The sequence below is a fragment of the Carya illinoinensis genome, chromosome 1 (assembly GCF_018687715.1).
Source record: "Carya illinoinensis cultivar Pawnee chromosome 1, C.illinoinensisPawnee_v1, whole genome shotgun sequence".
Taxonomy (NCBI): Eukaryota; Viridiplantae; Streptophyta; class Magnoliopsida; order Fagales; family Juglandaceae; genus Carya; species Carya illinoinensis.
Window position 1 is genome coordinate 10,157,606 of NC_056752.1, and position 11,919 is coordinate 10,169,524.

Consider the following 11,919-nt stretch of genomic DNA (forward strand, 5'->3'; position numbering starts at 1 on the left):
GGTATTGTTGATAGAATTTGGGGAAATCTCAATAGCTAGAAATCTAAGATTTTTTCCTAGGCTGGAAAAGAAATATCACTCGAAGCTATCATTCAAGCTCTTCCAGCTTATTATATTGGCTTATTTTGACTAACCAAGACTCTTTGCTGTCAGATTGATCAAATGATTCAGAAATTCTTTTGGGGTCATCAGAAAAATGATCATAAGATACATTGGTTGATTTGAAAAACAATGAGTGTAGTGCCTTCAACCCTCACATGTGAATTGGAGGGAGTCGTAACACCAGAGTGTTAGCTGCTCGGGTCACACACCCCAAACGTTTTTCGAAAGAAAGTATGTGCAAGCATGCAATAAATAAGTGTGCAATTATAAATGCAGCAAAAAAATAAAAAAGGGTAGTTCAAACTGCTAATAGTACCAGAAATTCTAATATAATTCAACAAAGAAATTCTCCAAAAGATTATTACAACCATCCAACTTAAACAATAACATAAGAAACCAATAAGCTACAACAAGGATAAACCCCAGGTCATCACTCCTCAGGTGGGGTCGGCCTCTCATGCTCAAATCCATTATTTGTATCAAAATCTACAAAAACAAAACTATAGGTGGAAACACCACAATGAGATTTTCCAATCTCAACAAATAAATCTATAGATCAACTACCAATAAATACAAACAATGGAAAATAGACAACCACGTGCACATGACAGGCATAAAAGATGTTAAAAAATTTACTTTTGCTTTCCCTTGAAAACTAGACAACCCACTCACACCAAAATCGCATTTCCATTTAAAAAAAGCATTCATTTTATTACAGTATGCATCATGGTCTCCCCTAGGGACCATCCTCACACTCTAGCTCCCTTCATCATACCATGCGTAATGACAATGCATGTAACTTCGTAACGAGAGATGCCTAGCTCTACACCCGGCACTTACGTGATCAAACATCCTCTAACCCCCCCTCCCGAGCTGCAAAAAGAGGGGCCATAGAGTCATACCGAGAGCGTTACTGTCTCGACTGAGTCTGTTATCACCCAGTGACAGCCAAGAGGATGTCACTTAGTTTTACATGCTCCCAAGTGACCAGAGGAGCTCCACCAAGATAATGTCTCATTTCAGCTTGGGGTCATTATCCACATAAAGCCCATACAATCATTTAATTATGCATGCACCATGGTCTCCCCTATGGACCATTCACACACTCTCACTCCTTTCGTTACACCAGGAGTAACAACCATACATGTGACTAGAGGAGCTCCTGCGATAGTCCAAGAGACATCAATCAGTTTGACACACTCACAAGTGACCAGAGAAACTCCATTGAGATAATAGCCCATCTTGGCTTGGGGTCATGATATGCACACCCACGAAATATACTCTTAATTCATTTTTCCACCAAAACATAGTTCCACCAATTTTACAACACAACCAAAGAACAGAGCATATTATTAATATTATGCAAAACAAATATCAATTACAATAATGTAGATGCATGATAGGCAGATATTGGATGGCAAGGTATATTGCAAACAATAGCATACAACTCATCATACAAACATCACAATTGTCACTAATTCAACAAATTCACAATTTTCAACTACACACAATTCCCAACGCTACACCCAGCCCATGACCAACAATCCACCACCAACTAATGATTTTATTCCAAAGCTCCACAGGCCCTCAGCCACTTAACCAAACACAACTAGATTGCAATAAAAACATAGTTTCCCAATGTTAGTATTCCAAAGGTCAATCTAGGGTCTTACTTACAAAGCGGAAGGCAATCTTGGGTGATCGAGCGTGCTGCCCAAGGTATCTTGTGTGCGTGCGCGTCATTGTGAGATGGAAAACAATTAGTTAAAATTGACGATGCCTAAAAATTAATATGAAAATAGAGTGACCCACAGCTTACTATGGTAGTGTCAGGGGGGCGGAGCATGACGGTGGCAGTGGCGGGGCACAGTGAACAATGGCAATTTTTTGGCCAAAACGAGACTCAACACGGGTAAATTTGTGGTGGCTGGTGGTGGTTGGCAGCGGTGAACATAGGGGATGGGAAGGGGAATTAGCAGTGGCTGTGGGTGGTTAGCGATGGTTGAAACCCTAAGAGAGAGACGGAGCTCTAAGCATGGGTTTTGGGCAAATCTGAGAAGGGGAGAGAAGACACTGAGGTGTACTAATGATGGGAGATTTTATGTTAAGAGTGCATATTATCTTCAACTTGACTTAAACTCCAGCTTTTCCTGCTCCTCTTCTCAAGCTACTGGGTTTGATAAAATTTTTCTGAAAGTTTGGAATTCTAACACACCACCAGTGGTGAAATCTTTTATTTTGAAGGCTTGTTGTGATATACCACCTACTCATAGCAATCTTAACCTCAAGCATGTGTTGCAATAGAGCTTATGGCCTATTTGTATAACTGAAGTGGAAACTATGCCACATATTCTTTAGGGATGCACTTTTCCTAAGCATGTGTGGGCTCTTTGTTGAAACAACTTCAAGAGCATAGTCTTTCTGCTCTCAATTTCATGGGCCTCATTCTTATTATGGCATAGTGTTTAGACACTGCAGAATTTGAATTATTCTTGGTTATTGCTAGACTTTTATGGTTGAGACGTAATAAACTTATGTATGATGGTGCTTTTCAACATCACTCTTAGTTATGTTAGATGGCTGATGTTTCTTTGGAAGTGCTCCAACTAACTATTCAATCTTCATTTCATAATACTATGCAAAAGCAAGCTCCTTCAGGTTTGGCAACCCCCATTGTCAAATTTTATAAAAGCAAATTGGGATATTGCTGTGTTTTATAAAAGTGAATTGGAGCTTTCTTAAGTGTTTCTTTTGTATGGAGCTAGGCTTTGACAAAGTGATCTTTGAGGGAGATGCTAAAAATGTTGTGAACTTTCTTAAAGCTGCTTTTGGTTTATATTCTTCTTGTTGTCATCTTATACAAGATGTTCTTGCTTTGTTGTCTGTCTTCTCTAGTTGGGGCATATGTAATATTCCAAGAGTTGTGAATCATGTGGCTCATCTCTTAGCTAAAGCAGCAATTGCTTTACCTACTGATTCTACATTTTTGGATAAGGTTCCAGATCGTATCAAACTTCTTGTAATGTCTTATACAAATACATAAAAGCCTAGTATGAGTTTCTCTAAAAAAAAAAAAAAGGAAAAGAAAAAACTTAGCATAAGAGATTATTTTTAATGGATAATTTTACAACAGAGAAACTCTAGACTCAAGTAAGCCAATTGACCAATGATAAGTAAATTTCGAATACACCTGAACACCACTCTCTCTCTCTCTCAAGCCTCCCCAAGATGACATGTCTCTCTCTCAAGTCTCTTTCATCTTCCTCTTTTCTTAATTCCTTAACCTCTGTCCTCCTCATTGTCATTTTGTCTTCTCTCTAGTCATCCCCCTCCTAGTTTTAATCCCATGGATACAAACAAGGATATAGACATCATCACAGAAAAGACAAAATCACTATCCTAGACAGACCTCCCTCTTAAACTTGAGAGTAATAGAAACAAAGCCACCATAGCCTATAACCGAACACTTGTTGGCAAGATCATCTCATGAAAAATTCCTCCAAAACCCACAATTTGCAATACAATCTGATCATCTTGGCAATTTGTGAAAAATCCGCATATAAAAGAAATCGATGCCAATAAACTATTGTTCCACTTTGCCTTGGAGAAAAATAAGGAAAACATCCTCTCCATCTCCCCATGGAATATCATAGGCTATCCCTTGATCCTAAGAGAATGGCCCCCTGATGCAATGTTAAATGAGCTAGATTTTTCCACAATACAATTTTGGGAACAAATCCATGGACTGCTAAGAGAAAAAATGACCCTAGAAAATGCCACCCATTTTGGTAGTTGTATGGGTACAACAATTGAGGTAGATGGAAGCATGGACCCACTTGAAATGTATAGCAAGTCCGATTTTAGAGTTAAAGTAGAAATCAGCCTAGACAAACCACTAAAGCCTTGATTTTTGCTACCAAGATTTGAAAACCCCAGTCTGGATTGAATTTAAATATGAAAGGCTCTCAAATTTTTGGTTTAAATGTGGTTGTCTAGGGCACACATCAAAGATCTGCATGAAAGAATCCTTCCCTACTAATGAAGTTGAACTTGGGCTATGGATAAGAGTAGAAGGATCTAGTTAAAAAAAAAAAATGCCATAGCCACTTTGCAGCAACCTCCAATCCCTAGGTGCATCTCAAGCTGAGAAGTAAGGAGATACCCCTTTTGTCAAAATCGATCCTAGGGGACCTGCTATTGAAAGAAAGCCCCAACAAGCCAAAGGCCAAGGATGGTCTCAACAATTTACAAAGCAACTACTACATGTTAAAGAGGCAAGAGCCATTGCTAGAGAAGACTAAAGGAAAGGGGAAGTGCAAAGCTACAAAAACCATGATTGAGCTCGTCGCCAACCTCGAGTCCCTTTCCTCCAACTCGGTGAGTCACTTTTTTACTCTCATTAATGCCAATAAAAATATGTCGACACACACATCCATTGTACACATGACAACTGGCACATCTGATGGTAAAATAGAACTAAATTTTTTTATGAAGCCTACAGATTGACCTTTTGCTTTCTCCCAAGATAGATTATGCCCCATCACTGACACAAGTACAGAAGACTCAGTCCATCTGGTCCCTTCTCAAGGAAGCCAAGCAATAAAAATCCCAAAATATCCCCCACTAATTGCCAAAAATGTTGTCTCTCGCTCACATAGGTAGTAACCTTACTCTCAACCCAAAAGCTTATCCCACAGCAAAGTTCATAGTCAGGAGGAGCACGCTAATGCTACCGATCAAGCCCAAGCCTCAAACTTCCTCACATCTTTTTTTCTAAACCTGTAGAGCCTTTTATCTAGCCCACCCATCCTACATCATCTTTTCATCCCCTTAGTCCAATGACCCCAAGGCCCTTCCTGTCTTTCAATTACGAAAATCTTTGACACCCCTCACCAAAAGATAATAGACCAACTTCCTACTTCTTTAGAGCAACACACACCTTGTATTCTTATGACCACTCGACCCCAAGCCATCCTCAAAATGAATGAACCTGCCACCTTATGTGAGAAAAAGCATCATCCGGAGAGACAAAAAGGGGATCAACCAAAGAAAGAGAACCTTCAACAAGCTAGGAAGAAACGCAAGCTGCAATCAGATGAAGTTGAACTCAAAAACACCCCACTGGATTTTCTCCTCTAGAATATAAAAAATAATAATGTAAAAAAGAAAAGTGGGGTTGGGAAAAAGTATACCTATAGAACTCAAAGGACTAATAAAGTAACAACACATACTCTCAAACTGAGCACCACAATCGAATGGAAAATTACTAAAGAAGTGGTCGTCAAGGCAAGCCAAAAAAAAGGCCCCAACATCAACATGAAGTTACTCTCCTAGAATTATTGAGGACTAGCTCGCTCCTTGGCAACAAGATCACTAAGAGCTATAATTAGATACTATGATCCACATGCTATCTTTTTGAGTGAAACCAAAACCACAGCTAAGAATACTAAAGAGCTTGTAAGAAGCATAGGTTTTCACTTTTTTGAATGTCCCTCCCAATAGGAAATGAGGAGGATTTTTGTTTACATGGAGACCTAGACTCCACTTTGATGTTATTAATATCTCTAGTAATGTTATCAATATTTGGATGTACTATGGTGTAAATTCTTCTACTTATATAATGTCTATTGTTTATGGCCCAGTTACTAGCAATTGGAAGAAAAGTTTTGGAAAAACATTTCAATTATCTTTAATTCCAACTTAGGGCCTTGGATATGTATAGGAGATATGAATGATATATGTTCCCATATAAGAAAAGAGGGGGACACCCCTCCCCATCCATTATTCAAAATCATCTTATAGAATTCATCCACAAAGAAAGTCTAATCGACCTAGGGTTTCAGGGGGCCCTTATACTTGGTCTAACAAACGAAAGGAGAAGGCAAACATCCACGAGAGGCTAGACATAAGGTTAGCCAATGATCAATGGAGAATTCTTTTTCCTAATGCTTGCATTACCACCCTCCCAACCACTTCCCCTGACCACCACCCCCTCCTCCTCAACCCCAATGACACACTTGCAAACCTTCCCAAACGCTTCAAATTTGAAGACTTCTTGTTCAAAGACCCGAGTTGTTTAACAAACATCTTTGCTACTCTGAACTGCCCATGTCATGGATCCCCGATTGACATCCTCACAAAAAATAAGATGGTCAAAAAATTCATCAAGAACTAGATCTATAAGCACTTTGATCATATAAAGTAGATTATCAAATCGTTTAACTTAGAATTAGAAAGTGTTCAACTTCTGGCCCTTACAAGTAATAACAAAGCAAGATAGGATGCTTTATGCACAACACTCCATGAATAGCTAAAGAGAAGAATTATTGTGGAAACAAAAGTCACAACAGCATCGGTTTTCCTTTAATGATCTCAACACCAAAAATTTCCATGCTAGCACAGTAATTAGATGTTGCAGGAACTCCATCAATATGCTAAAGGATCAAGATGGTAATTGGAGATCGGGGCTGACAATTATTGAAGAACTCTTTTTGAATCACTTCAATAAGATATATACATCAACCAACCCAATTTTTTCTCTAGACCTCTCCAATCTTCTAACCCAAGTTATTGACCTCTTTGAAAATATTTTCCTTTCTAGCATCTACGAAGAGTCTGAGATAAAAAAAGGCATTATTTTCCCTAGGTGCGCACATTGCCCTTGGACCAAATGGCATGACGGCGAATTTCTTCAAAATGAGTTGGCAAATTACGAGCAAAGAGATCATAATAGTTGTGAAATACTTCTTTCAACATGGCAATCTACGTTGAGAGATAAACCACACCCATATAGCACTCTTCCCCAAGAATGAAGCTCCAACCACTGTGAGTAACTATAGACCCATTAGCTTATGTAACATCACTTAAAAAATCAACTCCAAAATCCTTGTTGGTAGACTCAAAATGGTACTTCACAAAATAATTTCTTCTTTGCAAGCTACCTTTAATTAGGGGAGAATTATTCAAGAAAACTTCATTAGTGCTCATGAAGTCTTTCACAAGATTTTTCAAAAACAATGGAAAATTAGCAGTATGGCTATTAAAGTGGACATGGAGACAACTTTCGAAAGAATGGAATGTGTTTTCATTCTCTATGTTAAAACTTGCCTTGCTTTTTAGTCAAAGATTGATACAACCGATCAAAGAATGCATCACCACTCTGAAATACTCAATTCTCCTCAATGGTTCCCCTTTTGGTTTCTTCTCCCCCATGTGAGGTCTTTAGTAAGGAGACCCATTATCTCCCTTACTTTTTATCTTGGGAACCAAAGTCTTGTTCACTCAAAATGGTTGAAAAATCAAACTTCCTATATGGAATAAAAATAACGCCCTCTTGCCCTTCAATTACTCATCTCCTCTTTTCTTACAACCTCATCCTCTTCGCCAATGCTGACCAATAAGAAGCACACACAATCTAATCCACACTCACTACTTACAAGGAATAATTAGGATAGAACATCAACCATAGTAAATTCACTGCCTTCATCCGCAAGAATACACCCCCTTAGACAACCTTATCCCTTCTTGACACCTTGCAATTGAAAGGATTACCCACCAAAACTAAAAACCTCAGACTAGACCTCATCATTCCAAAAAGTAAAATTGAAGCCTTCAAAGCCACAAAAACCACATTACCACAAAACTTGAAAGTTGGCAAGCAAAACTTCTCTCCCAAGCCACCAAAACCACACTCATCACCCAGGATCCTGTCACTCATGACTCCTTGTATTGTACCCACACTGGATTTGATCCCCATAGTCTTGTTTAGTACTCTATATTAGCTACTCTGTATTTTTCTTTCGATATATTGTTTGTTTGTTGAAGAGAAATTCTACTCTTAGACCGGTCGATTACTCCAACACCACACACCGTGACGTGGCAAACTGGTCTAGTCGCCACATCGTGGTTTTACACCTATCTCTCGCCTGTGTACAATGGAGCCATTTCTCCCTCAAATCTCTCATCTGAGTACTCTGAGCCCTTTCTCCAATTTGTCTCTCACTTACCTCCTCGATCTACTCAATCTGTCTCTCACTTCCCGCTCATCTGAGTATCCTCAAGCCCTCACTCCCTGTCTCATGGTTTAGTTCACATGTTAGTTTACATTGTTGTTCACATCGTAGTGCTGTAGTTCAAATGTCATATTTGATTTTTGAACATTAAGTTTTTAGTTCAAATGTTATTTGAACTAGTACGAATGTTACCTATATTAGTTCAAACGTCATATTTGATTTTCAAACGTTAACTGTTTGAATATCAGATTTTAATCAATCATATTTCATATATTTCATGAAGTTATATAATGACACATATTGATGGATTTATTTGTGTTCTTTTTGCTACGATATTTATTTTTATTTTTTGCCAGGATGTGCTTTTGCCACAATTATGGTAAAGCACAAGATCAAGATTGACGAGGTCGACCCTTTTACTTGGGAGGGTAGGACTCTAAGGTTCGTCTTCATCAACAGAAGGTGGACCAACATATGCACATCCACGGAGAAGATTTTCCAAGATATGGTTTGTAAGTTCTACATTTGGGACATGCTACAGTCTGTAGATATTCAAACCATATCAATACGAGGTGTCCAATTTGAGATATCAACAATCGTCTTTTGATTAGCTTATAATTTCAACTTCGAAGCACAAAAACTGTCGAAGTAATAAAAGGGTGAATCCCAAGATCGATTTCATAAGGACAAAGGGGATTAAGCAAACATTAACATTTCAATCCTAATTTTGGTGACAAAGTATTCTAAAAAGGAAAGAAAACCTTAAACTAAAGGGTGGAGCAATGAACAAAAAAAGTGTGAAATAAACATATGTAATGGCCACTAAATGTATCAACCCAAAATGACGGCTATTTACCAAAGGGGCATAGACTAGTTTAAGACTGAAGATGTTGATTGTTTTGGAAATTTAAGTACTAATCAAACTGAAAATAAAAGAGAGACTACACTCCTAAAATTACAAAACTAAGAGGGTTAGAGAAAGTGCGTAGAAAATGAATTAAATTTGTAAGAAACAATAAAACAAACACTTGGGATGCAATTTTCACCCACTGATTTGGTGATGGATTACTTCTCTTCTCATCTCCTCTCAACCATTCTCTCATCCCTAAAAATCATGGTTGGATAATATAACAATAAACCACAATTTTTCTAGCCTAATAAAATTACTTCACAGATTATATAACAACTATAAAACAATGAAAAAAAGCCATCAAAATCTTGTTACTAGCTCAAACATCAATTGTGCCTTCACGTCTACAATTGATCAAGGTCAAGAATAGAGAACTTCAATCATTTCAATATATAAAATGAAATATAATCCAACCAGTTTATCATCAAAATATCATCAAATTGAAGAAATCTAACCCAAAACAGTCATGGGTTACTCCTTGAATCCCAAGCTAAAAGTCTAGCCTATAATCTCTAGATTAGCAAAATGCTCAAAAAGGATAAACCCTTACATCCAAATTGTTGTCTAAACAAAATTGCAGAAGAAAAATAAAATGCTGGAAGATCCAAAGTTTGAAAAAGAAAACTGGGCCTAAAACTCAAATTGCCTGCAGCAAAACACCCAACCAAAAAAAAAAGCCAAAAAGTCCCCATCCAAAGAAAATGTGAACCAAAAAGAAAAAGGGCGTGAAGTCTGCTACTCCCGCGTGATTCTGCTCTCCCTTCGTGAGGCCACATTCATGCTGCTTTTCTTTCTACCGTGTGCGTGAGTTTGCTGGGGTTACCCTTCCCATTTTGGGACCACAATCTGAGAGGAAATGAACAAGGGCCTTGCCGCATGACTCTCTTCTTCATTTTTCCCAAAATTGCCCTACATCCCATAAGCAAACTAAAGTGTTATCATAATGAGAGAGGTAAAATTGGGGTATTAGTTCTGATATGGCTTAACAACTGCATTGTGATTCTTTTAGAATTAATTAATGTGGCTCTAGTACCCTAATATATTGTATAATTAAGTGCTTAACTATTTTTTGATTAAACAATTTATTCACTTAAACAATTTAATCATGAAATTTTAACACTTCATCAGCTTTGCCAAACTACTGGGAACCCCTCTAATATCCAAGACCTCACCTTTAATGGATCAAGTCGAGTAAGTACTGGATGTTAGGATATCTACTACTGCTGGTCGTACAAAGGACGAGCCTATGAGCATAGATGGTGCCTTATCAGATAGCATTGGACTATTGGTCAAGATGATACCATGAAGAGGACTTCTAGGCTCTCACGAGGAAATGTCAGATACCGTTCCAAACCAAGAACACCTTGGACCAAAACACACGCTCCCATTTTTTAGGATGTTGCAACAAACGTAAATATGGTGGGACATAAGGCCACCTTTAGTCGAGGTCGTGTGCAGTGCCATCTCCACTTGGCGTAGGGAGATCCTATCGACTTCCTGTTATGGATATTTGCAAAAATATGTTACAAGTCCAATGTTATCTCCACAAACATCCTTCTATATGGGGAGATCATTAGTCAACTGCTACTACAATAGGAAGTGGCACCCCAAGCTGAGGAGTGGTTGGCCGAGCAAATAAGCTTGTTCAATATTACTTAGCATGAGGCTGGGCCTACACCAAATCTTGTACCATTGACCTAGACTATGGTTGGTGTGGATACCCACAGCTAGACTAGTCGAGAGCATCCATTTGGCACTACAGGGGAGGCTTGCCCTGCTTGGGTTGATACGATAATGTCGGAGATTACAACACAAATTGATGGACACTTCGATGCACATATTGGACCTCTCCACACATCATTAAAAGACAAGAGCTTCTCAATTGGTCAACATTTAGATATCCTAAATGACAAAGGTCAATACATTGGAAAACAAGTTTCATGATTTTACTAACAACCAGTGAGCTATCAAACGTAGTTTAATTTTGGGGTTTTGTATATATATTGTGATATCATCAAATGTTTTGCTCTTTAATGTAATTAATGGACAATATCAGTTATATATTTTGTGTCTATATATTTTCTTCATCTATAAATTTTAAATATTTGTTTTCACTCTAATGGTATTTTTTTAATAGTATGTGCCTTGTTTATAATTTCAAATGACGATTATACGTTCAAATGTTAAGCACATATGTTCACACAATAGTGCATATCATGCGCACTAGCTAGAAGAAAATATGTGCGCACAATAGAACAGATACTTTTGCATTATCACTCATTACGGCAAAACGTATTTAAGCCAAACAATATAAATATAATTTCTTAAAACTATGTTTGCACGCAAATCCATTAACGTCCGAATAAATTCCAACATTGATTGAACATATAAATATACTTTTTAATTTATGTTTTACATTTGAACCTTTAATGAGATAAGTTCAAATGTATTGAACTCTAACACGACGGCGTATCATTGACATTCGAATATAACTTGTATACATGCAAATGTTTTTAAAATAATATTTTAACTTTAGTGACGGTTAAGTGAAACTATTACTAAATAATATCTATAGTGACGATTTCGTGATGGTCACAGATTCTAAACTGGCACAAAATTTCAAATTTATTGCAGTGACTATAATAGAAAAAGAATACAGAGGAATATCAAGAGAAATGCATGCATGCAAAGTTGGACCTTCCAACAATACGTTTGACTGTTGGCTGGACTCTTGATTAGCAATGCTTGAGTCATGAGAGGTGATTGTGGTTTCTGTGTTTGGGGTGTTAATAAACATTCTATGTACAGACTTAGGTCTCATTTAGTTATACATATGAGTTGAGATGAGAAATATGTGCAATTGTGCATAGTAGTGATATAGTTTGTGAATAGTAG